The 19625-nt window shown below is 43.0% G+C and overlaps 1 protein-coding gene and 1 pseudogene across 2 annotated transcripts in view; one reads left to right on the plus strand and one right to left on the minus strand.

Annotated features, from left to right (window-relative positions):
• BCAS3 (BCAS3 microtubule associated cell migration factor) overlaps nucleotides 1-19625 on the plus strand; it is a 3998327-nt gene that overhangs the window by 560005 nt on the left and 3418697 nt on the right. The window lies entirely within an intron of this gene.
• LOC147729965 (membrane protein BRI3-like) lies at nucleotides 10492-11939 on the minus strand (annotated as a pseudogene).

Consider the following 19625-nt stretch of genomic DNA (forward strand, 5'->3'; position numbering starts at 1 on the left):
TATTGCGGCCTTCGGCATCCTCCGCCCTCCGCTCCAGCGAGTCCAGCCGGGCCAATATGTCCGTGATCCTGTGCTCTGCGGTCACCACCGAGGGCTTCAGGTCCAGCAACAGTTGGTCATGGTCCTTGACCCTGTCCGCTAGCTTCGCATGATCCGCGCGTAGCAGCCCCAGGCCCGTGGCCACTTGGGCAATGTCTTGATGCAATGCTTCCTTAGTTGAGGTGATCGCATCAAGTATGGCATCCAAACGCCGGTTCAACCGCTGTTCCTGGTCGAGCTCCGGGGAGGGACTCTCGCCCAGCCGAGTTGATGTCGCCGGGTCCCCCTCAGCTCGTCTCTCGGCCATCGGCCCTCCGATCGCCGCCATCCCAGGGTGCTGCGTCACAGGGCCAGGAGCCCGTTTTGCGTTAGCGCCCGTAGTTCCGTGCCAGTCCCCGGGCACCGGGCCGTGCAATGTCCCCACCGACGCTCTCAGGAGCTATGACCAGTTAGACGAGCTCCGTTCCGCCGCCCCCCTCGGAAGCCTTAGGGGAGAAGGATGAGTCTTAGGGCGGTGGCCAACGAGGGTCCCCAAGCTCCGGGCGAATCTAGCCAGCGTCCTCTGGTGCCAGGACACAGCACCGCCGATCCTAGTGCCTCGATCAGCCGATTGCAGGATCTCTTGCCACTCGCCGACAACTTGGCTCAGGGCTGAAGTTCGGGGCCGTCCGACCTCCTCGCCGCCATTTTCTTCGCACCCTCGGCAACACCTCGGCCGCCTCTTCAACACGGTCTTCTCGGGGCCAACAGTCCCCCAGCGACTCTCCGATTGTGCCCAGCTGTCCCCTTACACTTCAGAGGGCAGGAGCGTCGTCTCCGGGTCGCCTAGGGTTCCGAAAGCAGGAGAATTAGCGGGATTCCGCGCGGAGCTGCGAGCTCACGCCGCCATCCCGATCGGCGTCCAAGCCACGCCCCCTGGTCGCTGCTCCAAGAGCCTCAGGTGGGCCGTATCTGTCACGGGGGCCCTCTAAGGCCAAGACCAAATCACTTCTCCCTCAGTCCTGGAGGGCCTCACCCCACTCCACTATGGCCACCGACGTGCGGGATTGGCCTCAGCAAGGATCCAAGCACGGCTCGTGGCCCCTAACACACTGATGAGAGGCTTGGCTGCGACCAGAGGGAAGGCCGCATCCTCCCCGGGATTCCATCAACGCCGTTATCCCACGGTAGGTAAAACTATGGCCAGGCTGCCTGAATATCTGGCACAACACAACTTGAGGGCCCGACCGACCGTGGGCTCATGGGGCGCCCTCAGTCCTCACCACGGCCCGACCCGGCCGCAGAGCTTGCCCAGGGCCGCAACAGATGCCCTCCAGGGAAGGATACTTAACAGTGGGGCGGGAGGGAGGGGAGGGCGCCCCCCACTCCACGCTGGCCCACTCCTGCCTGCCATACCACGCCGGGGTCCAGGTATATCACAGCGGCTGGAGCTCCACCAAATGGCGGCAGCTCTCCTGAGGCCTCTCTGCCCAGAGAGGCAGTCACGGCAATCCAGCCGTCACCAGTCTCTTTGTTGTCTGCCCTCTGGCCGCCGCGGCCCTGCCTTCTCCTGCACCGCCGTCTCAAGGGGGGGAACACACCAGCACTGGCGGCGAAAGGCCGAGAGCTCTGCCCCCACCGGCCGCACCCCGTCAGTTGCGCCGACCTTCAGGCTCACGCTGCCGGCCAGACCTTCAGGCACACGCTGCTGGCCAGACAAATTATGGGAGGACCTGGCTCAATCCCCGCCATCTCCCACCAGGCCGCCACTGCTCACCAGACTGCCACCAGCGCAGCCGCTACAGATTTCAGGCTCCGGCTGCTATCGGAGAGTCACCCAGGGGAGCGGTGAACTCTCCGGGATTAGATGCACCACTCGGGATGTCCAGAAGGCAGGATAAATGAACAGGATATTAATCGGCTAGTCGGACCGCACCTACTACACAACCGCCATCACCGCTGGCCAAGACACGCCCCCTAAACTAATTTTTATGATCTTGCAGGCTTGTGGATAGTAAAAAGGGGCAGCTGAGTTCCTAGTAGGAATGCATTTTATGGTGCTTGTTTTTCAGAGTAAGTGTGTAAGAAATAAAGAAATAAGTAATGTGAAAAGTAGATGCTTAATTCTTATTTTCAAAAACAGTTATGTTCTCCGAAGACTCTTGTGGGATTGTGAAAAGTAGAAAGGAGTGGGTGATCTTTAAATACACTGTAGTATGCACATTTGCTACTGTAGGAAGAAGTGTTACTTGAGATGGTATTTATTATGTTTTTGGAGATGGTGTTTATCAGAGTCTACTATTTACGCCATCAGCTCGGCAAGAGTTATGAGTAGAGTACTGTATCTTCCCACACCCTACTGTGCACACCAATTATCAGAGAGAGGGGTGTTAGCAGGGAAGACAGTCCCTGGACAGGGCATATTATGCACATGTCATCCAAGGGATAGGTCGCAGCGGAGAGGCCAGTCTGTCTCTCTCCAAAAAGCCTACTACCCACACCTACCATCTGAGCAAAGTCTGAAAGAAGAGACCAGTCCATGCACACACCTTACTATGCTAACCTGTCATCGGAGAAACAGATCTGACAGGAGAGTCCAGTCCATGTGCACACCCTAATATGTACACCTGTCATCCAATTGAGAGGACTTAGTGGAGAGGTCTCTCTCGATACACCTTACTACACAAACCCGTCATCTGTTAAAGAGGTCTGGAAGGAGAGGGTAGTCCCTCCCCATACCCTACCAAGCACAGCTGTCATCTGAGAGAGGAAATAATATATAATTCAAAGCTCTACCTTAAAGAAAATGACTAATGTTCTATTTCATTCAAAATTACAGTAAACACTTTATTTAACTTAATTCTAAATGTACGATCTAGCGAATGGTTTATGAGAGCCGAACATGATGTACAGTCCCTCGGAGTCCATACAGAGGAGTGTGCACCTGGCTCCCGCGACCGTCTCGGCAGAACCATCACTTAAAAGAAATATATAGAACATCCAACTATCTTTTATTCACAATTCTAATCTAGATTAGCAATACATTATAACTGAAAACATGATAAAGAACCATATACAATAGATGATAATGAAATTTAGAACTTTACGATCTTGTGAGTGTCCTGTGAGCATGTTGTGAGAGTGACACCTCAAAAAAAGATTGGTGGTAACATATCTCGATATTAGAGTTATATTAACTGACCAAATAAACAATTACTATTGAAATATTGAATATTTATCTGTTTAATACTTATGAAAATTTTAGAAGGATTTGCAAACTGTGAGCCATGTTTTGTTACAATAAAAAAACATTATTTTTACAATTAATGTCTGAACACAACATATATTATAAAGTGATTCTACTATACACACTCACAAAAATAATTATGTCAACTATAAAACAAACTTAACAAACTCATTGGATGATGTCATCAGTGATGTCATCATTGATATCATTTAAACTGTCATCACTGTAAATGATGTCATAGTACATGGCCTAAATGATGTCATATGTAATGTCATTAGCAGTGCATGGCGAGGGTGCAGGCTATAGTTAGCACTTACAATAACTGCTGAATTTCTATGTTTTTTAGTTCAAAATGTTAACATTGTCACTGAGAAAATCACCTTACTATAATGTTACTTTATCCTTTGTCTTTTTTCAGTGAATATATTCACTGAAAAAAACATAGGTTAAAGTAACTTTGTAGTTAGGTGAATGTGATCTATACTAACTAGAACTGCTGAATTTCTATGGTTTTGTGTGTGTGTAAACTCTGAACCTAACTGTAACGCCTCTGTAACCATTTTCATGAGTGAATATATATATATATATAGAGAGAGAGATGTATGAAAGAAATAGCAGAGGTTGAGGCACTGATCGATGCTAACACAGAAGTACAGATAAAGACGACCTACGTGAAAAAGTGAAAGCACGGTTGATTGCATATCAAGATAAAATCAAACAAAGAAAACATTCAAAATTCAACCGCGATGCCAAAGACTATGAGCAAGAAAGAATTCTTACCTTTGCGCGGAAATTTGACGCACCTAGAAGAGTACTGAGAGGAGCAGGCCAAAAAAATGTTCAAACTAAAGAAACATCAGAGTCAGTGTGAGTACCGACACAGAGCAATCTGGGGAAGAATTTGTAGGCACAGCTGAATATACCCGGAGTGGAAGAGGGCGTTTTTTAGAGGAGTTTCAATAAATGCGCAACTCCCGTCAATGGGGGGGGGGGAGAGGCAGACCACAGGAACAAAAAAGCAGAGTCACAGAAAGACACGAAGTGGCGGCCGATTCAGGACGACAACAAGGAATGGCCAGCCAAACCCGGAGCAAGAAAAGCCTAAAGAAGTAGAGCTTACTAGTGACCTTTCCATTATTAATTTGACTAAACATCAGCTATCCAAAGACCAAGAAAGTGTCTTAAAAAAAGGACTGACCTTCTGCCCCTCGAAGAAATCGGAATACACCCAAACATGCATTGATCTGTACTTATTCACCCGCAAATTGAAGTTATGCAAATTTTTCAAACTAAGAGGGCAAAACCAATTGCCTGCCCCTGTAGAACCTGGCACAAGCACAGAAACCTCTATACGGACCGGCTCAGATCTTAGAACTCTACAAGTGATATCTAGCCAAGAGCCAACTGGCTCTCAAGATCCTGATTTGAATCTATTGGAAGTAATGAGCTATGGCCTCAAACAAAGATCAGCACCCACAAAATTCAAACCGAAATCAACATATATACCTTTATCGTCTTATGAGCTATTGATGTGTTTGAAGAGGCAGATAATCAAGATTTACTGAAAATGAGAACCTCTTCGGTGCCTCACTTTGAACATAATTTGACAAGAGGAGAACAGAAGGCTCTGAAAGAATTACAAGACAACCAGGACATAATATATAAGCCCTCAGATAAAGGTGGGAATATTGTGTTGATGACAAGAGAATTTTATATTCAGGAAGCAATACGACAGTTATCACACGAGAACTGTTACCAAAAAATTACTAAAGGAGAATATATTATCAGCATTCAACAATATCATCAACTGATTATGATATAGGCAGGTAAGAGCATGATTAACGACAACGAATATACATTTCTTTCATGCCCTTACCCCGTAAGATCATCATTTTACCACCTACCCCAAATTCACAAAGACACTAAGAGGCCACCCGGCAGACCCATCGTCTCCTCAATTGGTTGTTTGACAGAATCTATGTCTTTTTTCAGACTTTGTCAGAACACTGCCCTCATATATACAAGACTCTACAGATTTTATTAAGAGCATTATGGACATAACATGGGAGCAGGATATGTGGATGATTGTACTTCACATAACTAGTCTATATACAGTGATTGAACACCAAAAGGGATTACAGGCAGTACGGTACTTTTTAAAAGGAAGGTCACTTGAATTTTCAGAGCACAATGAGATGCTATTGGAGTTTGCAGAATTTGTTCTTAATAACAATATTTTCCTTTTTGATAAACAACACTAATGTCAAATAAGAGGGACCGCGATGGGCACCTGCTTCGCCTCCAGCTACTCAAATTTATTCGTGGGCTGGTGGGAGAAGCAGGTTGCCTGGGCGGATTAGTGCAGTGGATGGGTGGACTGCACTATATCCTGGCACAGGTATATAGACGACCTGCTTATCCTATGGAAAAGTCCTAAATCACAAGCAGAGGCATATATTGAAGAATTAAATAGGAACTCACTGAACCTCCACTTCAGTGGACAGATGAGCCAAAATGAGGTATCCTTTCTAGACCTACAAGTGTTTATTCAAGATGGCAAGATGTGCACAAAGCTGTTTAGAAAATCGACAGCGGGTAATGCGACTCTGGAGGCTAATAGCAGTCATCAAAAGAGCTTAAAGAATAGCATACCATACGAGAACTGCTACGCTTAAGAGAAACTGTTCAAACAATGACTATTTTGAACACGCAGCAAAAGATGCCATCAATAGGTTTCAGGCTAGAGGATACAAGACTGAATTGCTAACTAAGACATTTGAGAAAGTGAAATTAATTCGACGCAGTGGCTTATTGAAAGAAAAGCGACAACCCACTGAGCGTGAGACTGACTCCTGTAGATTTATCTCTACATTTTCTGGTGAAGCTGGGGCACTGAGACAAATATTATATCGTAACTGGCATATCTTAAAGGCAGATTTGGTAGGTGGTAAAGAATTACCAGAATACCCCCAGGTTATTTTTAGACACAGTAGATCACTTAAAGATCACCTGGTAAAGAGTCATTACGAACCAGTCCCCTTTGTCCCAAAATTGAGCGCAAAGGCAGGATTCTTCCCATGCTCTACATGTAAGGCTTGCAATAGCAGTTCTAAAGTTTTAGCCTATCAGGTTCTAGGCAGGAAAGATATGAACAAGATCAATATATTCTTAACATGCACCACACCCTATTGTGTTTACTGCCTGGTATGCCCATGCATGAAAACTTACGTAGGCAGCACTATACATCCTGCGAAGCAGAGAATCTTAGAGCACGCTCGTGCAATTGAAAACAGAGATCCCTCATACCCAGTGGCAAGGCACTTTTCTGAAAGTCACAATAGTGATCGCACACTTCTCAAATTCTTTCGTATTGACCACGTTCCTGTTAGTGAACGAGGTGGCAATAAGGAACAAAGATTACGTAGACTCGAATAGAGATACATAATCGATTTGCATACCATCATTCCCTTTGGCCTTAATTCTGAAGAAGAATTATCGATACATCTGGGATAAGTGGGCTCTGATGCAACTAAAGATGGAATACAGTGATGTCCTTGTATATATGTTAGATGTTCTTGTATTATGGTAATATATGGGCTTATTTTTGGGATCAAATATAAAACTGTTAATGAAGATCATGAATCTTATTTGTGAGACACCCTTGATTTCCTAATGAATTGATTGATCTGCAAATGTCATTTGAGTATATGCCCATTCAGGGCTTAATTATGCTGTAGGCACAATAATTTAAGTGGTATGAAATGTTATCAATACGCTATAAAATTAAGTTTTGTATATAATTGTGCTATTTCCGATTTAGACACACAAAAATAAGTCTCCTATAATGATGACATGAAGAAGTCCACTCTTCATGTCTTTAACTTTGGAGGCTGCCCATCCAGGGCTCAATTATGTCATTTGCATAATAAGTAAAGTGGTACGAACTGTCACTACTATGTACATAAAAATAAGTTTTCTGCATATAATCATGCTAATGTACGTAGGACCTAGAGCTTGCGTTATTGTTTTGAGAATATCCAAGAATGAATTTCGTGTTATTGGATTTAATTATATCGTATATACATATGTATTGATGTAAATAATGTATATATACAAACTCCACAATGGCCCCCACAGTGACGATAAATGTTCTGTCCACTTTCTATGTTTATGAATCGTAGGCTTCCGAGAAAAAAAACGTGAGATTTGAATGTATAAAATGGCGGGAGCTTTTGTTTACGTTGACACAATGGAATAAGGCACGTATGCCGAAACGCGTCCTGTTTGTGTGCAAATAAACTGCTAGAATTGCTGAAACCTACCACGAGAGTGCAGCCACTTCCTTCTTGGGGGAATTTTTGGAGCTGATATATATAATATATATATATATATATATATATATATATATATATATATATATATATATATTCACTAAAAAAAACATAGGTTTTAGGCCTTATATAGTTAGGAATTAACATTTAAAAAACCATTGAAATTCCTCCTATATAGTTAGCTGGACATTTTTTTGATATAAAACCAATGAAATTCGACATATAGTTAGTTGCACTAACTATATATTTCGCGCATCCGCAATCCAATGCTGATGATGTCACATATTACATCATTCATGACATGGTCAGTGACATCACTGATGACATCACTGATGACATCATCCAGTGTCTGTGTGTTTTTGTAAAGTTTAAATATGTTTTACATATTGAAGAATGAGAGGATGTATAAGAGTATGGATGAAGGATTTGATTGTATAAGTGAGTAAGTATGTGTTAGTATATCTGTGAAAATGTAAGCTGTTCTGTGTTTAACTGTATAGATGAAGAAATCAAAGTGTAAATTGATTCTTTACAGGACTGAGTAGGTGTGTGAGTAACTCCATGGATGAGTGGCACTGAGTGAGTGTCTGCATAGGTGTATGAGTGCATATGATAGTGTTGCAATGATGAGTGACAGTATGTACGAATGACCTTATGGGTGAATGAATGAATGTGCATGTAGACGTAGGAATCAGTGAGTGGGTATGTAGTAAATGGTATTGGTGTGTCAATAGTTTCAAAAATGATACTCTGTATTTTACACTAGGTGTATTAGAGTGTAAGGAGGTTCATTGTATTATCACATGAAGTATATCATCAGTGGTGTGATTATTGATGTTAAATGAGCTGTCATCAGTGATGTCATCAGTGATGTCACTGACCATGTCATGAATGATGTAATATGTGACATCATCAGCATTGGATTGCGGATGCGCGAAATATATAGTTAGTGCAACTAACTATATGTCGAATTTCATTGGTTTTATATCAAAAAAATGTCCAGCTAACTATATAGGAGGAATTTCAATGGTTTTTTAAATGTTAATTCCTAACTATATAAGGCCTAAAACCTATGTTTTTTTTTAGTGAATTTCATTGGTTTTTTAAAGGCTAATTCCTAACTATATATAGTGTATAACCTATGGTTTTTTCAGTGAATTTCATTGGTTTTTTAAAAGCTAATATATATATATATATATATATATATATATATATATATATATATAAGGCCAGAAACCTATGGTTTTTTCAGTCAATTTGCAAGGTTTTGAAAATGCTAATTCTATTAGCGGATAACGTTTAAATATGTTAATATCCTTGTGGGACCATTTGAGCAGCCCTAGGGATCCGATTTTTGATGCATGAACGATGGTTGGATGCATGATGGATGAATGATTGTTGGGTGGATGCATGGATGGATGCATGCATGATAGATGGGTGAATGGATGCATGAATGATGGATGGATGCAGGATGGATGGATGGGTGGGTGGATGGATGGGGTGCATGAATGGTGGGTGGGAGGGTGGCTGGGTGTTTTAAATGTCACCAGCCGCCACTGCTTTGCACTCTCAATTTGTGTCTGTTAATCACACCATTACGGATCGCTAAAAAAAATACACACCATCCAACAAAAATCCATTGAATAAATGCAGACATCAGAAACAGATTGTTAAACCCGATTTCGAAACTTTAACGTACAGTGTGTGTGTAAAATAAAGCTCACACACCTTCACTCCGAATGACATCTTGGGATGGAATATCACTTCCTTAATGTACCCCCGCATAATGGTAGTCATTTTAATTTTATCGACCTCAGAAGTATGAAAAGCTGAATGGTATAGGCGGGAATCGAACCCCTGGGTATGGCCTCACGCACATATTACCTACAGTTGATACATTAGTCTACAGAGCTTAGAAGTGATGTATTTCCTTTTAAACATCATGTTTGCAAAGTAATGCAAAAAGCAGCTTATTCAACGTGCTTATGTTTTATGAGATCATAAACCTGTCCCGACATGATAGGTAGCTGCGAAACAGCGCGCAAACCCAAGTATCTGGATAGTAGCCCGGCCTTGTGATGTTCCAGAAACACAGAGTAATGGAGCTGGAGATTCACAAAGAAGAAGACAGTGCATAGGTCTCACGCGGAGACGGGAGGCCCAGCAGAGCGGGTATAGGGGGAGAGTATAGGGGGTGGGGGTCTCCATTAGCACACGTGCACGCAGACATGCAGGTGATTATGCCTGAAGTGCTTCTGCAAAGAAACCATTACATGACCAGAGAAGCCAAGCACCTGCTGTCTTCCCTCCCTTCATAGCCATCCCGCGATAATTGCAATTAACTGGAAGTCTTGTAGTGAAAGCAAACATTGTTATGGAGATAATTCCAGCCGATCGCTAATGAGAACTTCACACAACTGGACTCCTTTTCCTGCTATTACACGGGTAGCTTATCTACTACAACGCCCTCCATTCTCCATCAATGCCCCAAGTAATTAGAATAAACACGCCATAATAGCAACTGGCAAGCTAAAAAGTGAATCTGTGAAATCTTGCAGCCTTTCTGTCAGCTCTTCCTCGTCCTCAGAGCCTCCGCCTGCCGCCAGACCTATGGTCTTACCACAATACCATCAGCACTGCCAGGATTGTAATCCTCAGAGCCCCCCAGTATTCTCTGATCCCCACACACAGCGCAAGCACTGCAAGAGCAGAGGAGCCTCTGTCCCCAGCAGTCATTCCCGACACTACCAATGCCCCCTCCACCCTTCTGAGTGTGTGTCTTACTGTGGGCGCCCGCCCACGCCCACGGGGGCAGGTGCGGAGAGGTGAGACCGTAAGTGCTGCGACGGCGCTTCATTCCACTCTGCCGTGTGTGAGTAAGTTGCAATCTTGAAATGTTTATTAAACATTCTTATAAAATTTTACATTTATAATGCAACTAAGCAAAACATTTGTGGTTTTTAAAAAATAAAAGTGCAAGCTCACATTCATTGAATATTTTTATGAAAGGATTACTGCTTCTAAATTTCGTGGACAGTCAACAATAGTAGAATAGCAGTTTGGATGCTACAGAATTGTATTTGCGCCATCTGCTATTGGTTCTTATTAGAATCACATTTAGCAGTCGCTGCCCCCCAGGTTGGCCAAATGCCAGGGCATACGAAACAGTCTCAAAATGCAGAAAAATAAATCAAATATTCCTATTAAACACATCCTATTTCATAGGCAGGTCGCGAAATCCGTAACACCAGTTACCAATCAACAATTTCTTTTTACTCAACTTTAGTCAAATCACAGTGAACATAAACATACATTAATATCGAAATATCATTAACATCTGAAAAAGGTTTGCTTCGTAAAAAATTCATACTGTACATTTTATCCATGTTGTAAAGGGATTTCAATCATGCAAACTTACAATTTTTCAAACCCCAAAGAAACTCCACCATTTAGTTCTAAAAACTTTCCTATGGAAATTATGGGGGGCTGAGCTGCAATCATCAGCAGTTTTTTACCCACCCTCCTTTTCCCCCACAAGCCATGTGAAAGGCACAATTTATACGTGGTAGCACCAGGTTGCTTGTGTGCGTCACAACTGCTCTGGTGAAACAAATTGATTTGCATGCAGTAACTATCAAATCACACTTTCCAATAGAAATATCTTTAATCAATTAATAGTGTACACAGAACTGGACATTTATATCGGATGGAGAAAAAAAGTACATCAGCAGTATTGGCCGCAAAGGTCTGGTCTGTCCACTCTTCCTACCCAAAGGTTGCACCACAGTTGGGGCATCTTCTCTGCTTTAACGCGAGGCAAAAGAGAATACCAATAGGGAAGAATATTATCGCACACAGGATCCCGCAGCAGGTGAAGTCATCCCCCAACCCTGCACGCTGGGCATCCGCCAACCACAACAACGGAGGTGGTAGTAGTCGGCTGCTGAATGATCGTATATGTGCTTGGATATGGCGGGTGTGGGAGTGGAGTAGCATAACCTGTGGCCACGGCGTTGGGGTAGGGGTACGGAGGCGGCGCCTGGAAGCCCGGCTGGGCTGGCTGGAAGCCCGGCGGCGCCGGGTTAATGGTCCCGTAGCTGTGCTGCCCGTAGCCCTCCTGCCCCGCAGGGCTGTAGGCGGGCGGTCGCTGCTCCAGCAGGGGCTTGTTATCCATGCTCCTCCCGGCAGCTCCGTTCCGCTGCCTCCCCGGGCACTCCTACCTGCTGATCCTGCTGCTCCCCGCCCGGCTCCACGGCAGCCACAAACTCACAGCAAACTCCCAGCAGCGGAGGAAGCGGCCGTGCTCTGCTGCTGAGGTAGTCACAAGACTGCAGTCATGTGATGCGCCCTGGCTGAGGCTCTCTTGTTCGGGAGACCGGGCGGTACCGGGCGGACACATCGAACGCTTCCCCCAGGCAGGGGGAAGCGGAAACTAAGTCCTCCTGGCCCCGCCCACAACCAGGCGGCGGCGGCCATCTTGAGGCGGCTCGGGTCGCGGCGGTGATCTCGGGGGTAAAACGAGGGGTGGGCACCCTCGAAATCTAAATAAAACTGCTAAAAATAAAAGAGAGAAGCCCCCCAAGCCCCCCCCCCAAGCCCCGCCCCCCAAAAAAACCGCGAAAAATCGCGGGGTGCGCGCACCCGTGCGCCCTTATAGATATATAATTGATTTCTCTTCTAATTTTCTCAGGAACCACTGGAGGGATTTACACTATTTTACCAAAAGCGTGATCTGCATACCAGACACTACCATTTTGACAAGTTTGGTGTAATTCCCTTCAGCGGTTCAAGCTGTAGCTGAGTCTAAAGGTCCTATGGAAATTAACATGGGGAAAACACGTTTTGGGACCCCCCTTTTTTCTCAGCCCCCACTTGACGAATCCCCCCCAAACTTTCAGGGAAGGAGCGGAGCGGAGCGAGCCATCTTCTTTGAGAAATTTGCGAAGATTCATCAACCAGCGCCAAAGTTATTCCCAATAGAATGTTGGGGATTTCCTATGGAACTAGGTCCTAACTATATATACCTACTGGCTACCGCCAGTAGGTAATATGTGTGTATATATATATATATATATATATATATTTTACCTACTGGCGGTCGCCAGTAGGTAGTTATAGTTAGGATTTTTTTCAATGTTAAATCTCAAAATTCTATTTGGAATAACTTTGGCGCCGGTTGACGAATCTGCCTGAAAATGTCCTCAAAATGGCCTTGCGGTGTCCCGGTCCTTCCCTAAAAGTTTGGGGGGGATTTGTCAAGCGGGGGCTGAGATAAAAGGGGGGTCCCAAAACATGTTTTCCCCATGTTAATTTCCATAGGGCGGTCGACCTCACTTTTAGCCCGAACGGCTGAATGGATTTCCACCAAACTTGGCAAAATTGTAGAGACTGGTAGCCCGATGTGCCTTTGCTATGTCTCAAGATATGTGCTTCAGTGGATTTTGAGTAATTTAGCCTCAATAAAATATATATATCTATGGCAGCGCCCCGGTACGCGCACCGGGGAGCGCTCTGGGCGCGCCACGCGACTTGCGCGTAGAAAGCTGATTGGTTCTTGGGTGTCTGTAAACATTCGAAACAGTCCGGAGCGCCCGCCATCTTGTGTCTCGGTAGGATCGAGACACAAGAGGTGGCCAAAACAAAGGGGGAAATGACCATAAGGGGGCAGGGTAGACCCCCCCTGAACCCCTAGGTTTGATGTGGGGGCTATAAAAGGGTTCCGCTGGGCAAAAAAAAAAAAATATTTTTTCGATTTGCGCGGGGGGAGCGCCCGGTACGCGCACCGGGGAGCGCACCGAGGAGAAAAGAGAATGGCAGAGTTTAAAAATGTAAGTCATTTTATATAAATGGGAGGTAGTTCTGAAAAGAACTTTTTTTTTATTTTTTTGTTGTTTTATATATTTTTTTGGGTGAATTTTTTTTACTTTTTTGGTTTTTCAAAACAATTTTATATTTTTTTTTGTTTTTTAGTACTTCAAAAAAACAGAAGGATTTGAAAATGGCTCAACAGGAGCAAAAAAAAACAATAAAGAATCATTGTTCGTTTGTGAGAGCACTTGTGGTTTTCTTCTGCTCTGTTAATTAAGGTGATACTTTTTTCACCATAAGTAATAGTAGCCCCACAATAAATACAAACTATTTTGAAGTTTGAGAATTTGCTTTGGATGTTGGGCACCATTTGACGCCCTTCAGGTGCTGCAAAAGATGATTCCGCACTTGAGGTGCTAGGCTGAGGGGTCTGTGGGTTTTCAGCCATAGCTCTCACCTGTGCTTGGGCCAAATTATTTGGGTGCCACCTCTCCATGTGGCGAAGCATGGTGTGGTTGCCAAAACTATATTTTTTAGCAGGATTGCCACGTGAAAGGATGTTCTTGCAAATTTGACATGTTACTTTAGGGGCATTAACTTTCTTCAGTCCTGCAGGAAACTTAAAGAATTGCCAAATGTAGTGCTCCTTTACATGAGATGGGTGGGGTTCCTCTGGTAGGAACTGTCTCTCCTGCTCCTCCTGCTCCTCTTCCTCCTCTTTGTCCTGCTCACGACCAAAAAGCAGAGGTGGTGGTGGCCCTTTTGGTGGTGGTGGTGGTGGTGGTGGTGGTGTTGGAGCACCAGCAGCAGCAAGTAGAGTAGCCATTATTGGTCTCTCACAAAGAAATAGCTTTTGCTCTCTCAAAGAAGAAAGTAAGAATAAGGAAAAAAGGTGGAGGCTTTCCTCATTTGGAAAAAAAAATATTAGGAACCAATGAAAAGTGTTATTTTCAAGTCACATGACCCTATGCGCCTACGTTACGCGCTCCGGCGCGCTTACGTTACGCGCTCCGGGCCGCGCCGCGAGCGCTTCCTGATGCGTTTACGCAGCGCGTCATAAGACACATCGCGTGGCTACGCGATACGTCACGCTTACGCGACGCGTCACGATGTTGTTTTCGATCGCGACATTGGCGCTAACGGGACGATTCCCGGTTCGTGCACCGGGGCGCTTCAAAATACTACGCTTTCCGGGGCGATCACCGGGGCGCGCACCGGGAGCGCTCCAGGGCAAAAATAAATAAATAAATAAAAAAAATGAACAATTTTAAGGACTGGTAGCCCGATGTGCGTTTACTATGTCTCAAGATATATGCTCCAGTTGTTTTTAAGAAAATTAACTTTTAAAAAATATATATTGGGCTACATTGGGCTATATATATGTTAGAGCCCAAATGTAGCCCAGTGTAGCCCAATGTAGCCCAAAGATGGCCACCAGAGACAAAAAAATACAAATGTAGCCCAAATATCAGCCAGATGTAGCGCAACTATAGCCCAATGATAGTATGTACCAGAGTGTTCTAAAGAACAACTAGAGCGCTAACAGTCTTACTTATAAAGTGAGACTTTTAGTTAGGAATTAGCATTAAAAAAACCTTTGAAATTCACTGAAAAAACCATAGGTTTCACACCAGTTATAGTTAGGAATTAGCATTTAAAAAAACCTATTAAATTCACTGAAAAAACCATAGGTTTCACACCAGTTATAGTTACCTGGAAATTTTACTGACATAAAACCATTGAAATTCCCACGTTATAGTTAGTTGGACTCACTATAACTTGCGCGTGTAATGCACTGCTGATGACATCACATATTACATCACTCATGACATGGTCAGTGACATCACTCATGACATCACTGATGACACCATCCTTGTGACAGAGAGACTGACCTCCTTTCATTGTAAAGTAACCCTTGAAACACATATTCAAAAATAGAAACTAACATTTTCAAAAAAGTGGAGATACCTATACCAGTTACAACAACCAATTCAGTAATTCCACCATTTACATACACATCCACTCATTCACCAACAGTTCTATATAGTCAGTCATACATATACTCACTCATCATATGTAGTGAGACACCTATACATCCGTTAACACACCGACAGTCTTCCAAAAGTTGCTCACACACATATTCACACATGCAAATAAAATATTGAACATCCATTTTTTTGCATATACAGCTATACACACACTACCACCTTACTTCTAAGGAAACTTACACATACTTACTCTCTTAAACAATCACTTATAGAAACACATACTTATTTAAACAAGAACTCTTTCAATCTCTGACTCTCACATATACTCACTTGTATACACCTATACTCACATATACTAGATTAAAACATATGTAGTTACTGATAAAGACACTAGTAAGACAGTCATTCACTTACTAACACATACATATACTCACTCATTCACCCATACAGTCCGGGACATATGCTGTCTTCAAAACACATACAAACAGTGAGTCCGTCATTGATGCATCTGTGTTCTAAGTAACACCCCCACCAAATCATACAGACACCTATACTGATGCTAAAAAAACATCTAATAACCCATATACACACACATGTAGCTACTCACCAACCCATGCAGCCACTGAAACACTGATACAAATATTTAAATATTTAAACAATACTCGCTAATATATGTATTCACTATGATACACTTAATAAGCCAGTTAACCAATCATTTTTGTTTTTAAAACATCCATTAAGACACTTATTTAAACATTTATTCTTCCATTGACCTTTACATATACATATATAAAACATGTTTATTTTTCAGAAAGGCACACATTCACTGAATGGTGTCATCAGTGATGTCATGAGTGATGTCACTGACCATGTCATGAGTGATGTAATATGTGATGTCATCAGCACTGCATTACACGCGCAAGTTATAGTGAGTCCAACTAACTATAACGTGGGAATTTCAATAGTTTTATGTCAGTAAAATTTCCAGGTAACTATAACTGGTGTGAAACCTATGGTTTTTTCAGTGAATTTAATAGGTTTTTTAAATGCTAATTCCTAACTATAACTGGTGTGAAACCTATGGTTTTTTCAGTGAATATATATATATATATATATATATATATATATATATATATATATATATATATATATATATATATATATATATATATATATATATATATATATATATATATATATATATATATACTGACGTGCACCTGCGGCCCCAACTACATCGGCAGTACTACATTGCAGGTGCACGTCAGGATCCTACAGCACCTTAGAGCCATCCTGCACAGCGACCCCACTTACCCGGTGGCATGCCATTTGAAAAAAAAACATAATAATGACGTGGCCTGCCTATCGTATTTTGTAGTGGGTGCTGTTCCAAAATTGCGTAGGGGTGGTAACATGGAACAGAAGCTGAGGCAGTTGGAGACTATCATGATCTTAAAATTTGATAGTAAATGGCCTAATGGTTTGAATAATTCTGAGGACATGTATACTTTCCTTAAGGACTCTATCTGTGTGTCGTGCATGCTGTTCTGTTCTTATTGCTACTAAATGGTGTCTGGATACTATATGCCCTGCTTTCTGAGTTTGGCCCAGGCGTAATAATACTGGTGGTTAGGTTCCCTGCCACCAAGTATGGTACTATCTGAAATTCTGGCCTTGGTGCACTTGATATTCTAGTTACTGATTAACATTTTGTGGGGTAGTCAGGTACCCTGTTGCCCTACTAAATAGCTTCATTATTTTGTTGTAAATGTAATGAAATTCTGCTCTCTCTTCCTGATTTTATATGGTGTTCACACTTTTTATATATTGGATGTAATAGGGTGTTTTTAGAATTGTGATTTTATATGTGATTTTAACAATGAATTTAGGTTTTATCTATATCCTCGACTATGAGACAGATGTTAGGCCTTGTGCCTTGAGATTCAAGATTAGTCCTTGACCCAATGCCACCTCGACTATGAGACAGATGTTAGGCCTTGTGCCTTTCGATTCAAGATTAGAGTCCTTGACCCAGTGCCAGTTTTGGTCTAAGTTGTTTGTTATTTTGGTGTGGATTCGTTCCTCTAGTCTAGGTGACCTTTTGTTACTATTGTATATCACATCACAGGCATGAAATTGAATGTCCAGATGATGATCCTTTAATACATGTGGATTGAAACATCGATTCTGACACACTGACCTGATTTACTCTGTATAATTTACTGTAGGTGTAGGTTATGACCTGTCTAGGGACCCTTGTATCTTAAAACATGTACATCAGTAGCATATTTCTGGGCATTGTTGAGCCCCAATTTAAAAATAGGGTTTGTGTCTCTGGCATGACTCTGTATGGTGTACTTTGTAACAGTTTAAGTGCTGCTCAATTGTAGTAAGTATGGTATCTGTAACAGTAGTTAGGACTGTAATTTGTGAGGAAAGTTCTAGTGAATTGTGTTTGAAGGAGGCTGATGCAAGGGGGAATATTTGTGAAATGTTAGGTTGTGTATGGTTAGTGATTCTACATTGTTTAGTTTATCCTTTCCATCTAGTAACACCCTTTCAGTGGTTAGGATCCGTCAGTATACTTTTTGGTAAGGGCTTTGTTGGGTCCTGGGAAGGTGTCCATAGTATTGTAGCTGGCCCACTGAGTTGGCTTTCTTAAATCTCTGACTGTAGAGAGACTAAGACATCAGGCTGATGCATCTGAGTTCTTCAAGATACATTGTATCTCCAAGTCAGACTACAAAATCTGCTGAAATCTTCACAGTCCTTCCCCGTGGAATAAAATTGCATATGGACTCATGTTTTCTGGAGTTTAGCTCCTAAAATGCATGTCCGAAGAAGCTGCATCAGGATTATATGTTTGAGGTATTGCTATAGCGCAAATCACATGTTTATATGTGGTATAACCAAATGGCTAAACAGATTCAAATGCAAGAATAAACTCAAGGACTGATAGAAAAGGTAGCTTATTTGTGGACAGTTAATGCATTGTTCTTTAAAGAGGTGCATCTTCAACTCTTCCATAAATTGGAGCAGCGTTGGGGCTGTCATGTTTATGAAGATGTTGTTCCAGATCCTGGGTGCATTCATGAACAAAGCCGGCTGCCTTGTTTCTTTCCCACTTAGTCTGTGGTCTGATGCTGTCCTCGCTGTGGGTGAGACGAGAACCACTAGAGATGTTGAGCGTGTCTATAAGATAAGCAGGGGTGCTGGTTGTGAAGACTTTGTAAATGATGCAACTAGATTGGCAGAAGCTGCATCGCATATAACTAGAAATTAAAAACAAATAACTGGAGGTGCACCAGGGCTTTCTGTGTAGGGATTAATGGCAACATCCCTACCATTCATCTTTATGCTCAGAGCATCCTGGGTTGAGTATGGCAGCTCTAGACCCATATGCTCCCATCTGAATAATCAAATGAGTCCAATTTCTCAGCGATGGAGCCCACTTCACCAGACAGGCAGAAGGGAAGTGGGGGCAGAAGAACATCTAGCAGAGAGTCAAGTGAGATCTGAGTCTTTAGGACATGGAATACTTGTACAGGAATGGACTACTGACTGCCCTGTGGTTACACCAGGAAGACCATTGCCAATTTGGGCTCCTCGATGACTGAGATTGGTAGAGAAAATGGAGAAGGTCACTTCCTTCTTGGTACAGTGTGCTTTTGGTTTTGGGGCATCCTCACAATAGGCTAAGTATTAAGAAAGATTACTCCATGGGGGACACTGCCTCTTAGTGCTTCTGCTTTCTCTTGAGTTTACTTTGTTTCGGGCAGAATTAATGGTGTGCTTGCACTCTACAGGAACCCTTCCTCCTAGGCTTTTCTGTGGCGCGCTCATTCTATCCTGTTACCCAGACAGTGAAAGAGGGAGGGTCAATTGTGGAGGAAAAGTTGGTAGGTGGCCAATCTCATCAAGTTTGCACTATGACTGAGACTGTTGTGATTAGGTAAGACACACAGTATTGTGTCTCCCCTGTGCAAATGAGACATGGTACTCCATTCTGCACCCAAGCAGGAAAACTATATTCTTCTCACCGAACAGTAGTAGCTTGGGACCACAGCCAACCAAAAGAATCTGGTCTTGATTTAACAGTGGATTGTAATCTCTAAAGAGGAGATTATATGGCCTTCAAAGTGAAGCACCTGGTTTTGCACCTTTTCCACTGATCATGACAGTGGGCTCAGACTCAAACAAGTTACCAGGTAGTGGAGTAAATATGTTCTTGTG

This window comes from Lissotriton vulgaris, chromosome 2_1 (genome assembly GCF_964263255.1).
Source record: "Lissotriton vulgaris chromosome 2_1, aLisVul1.2, whole genome shotgun sequence".
In the NCBI taxonomy this organism is placed as follows: Eukaryota; Metazoa; Chordata; class Amphibia; order Caudata; family Salamandridae; genus Lissotriton; species Lissotriton vulgaris.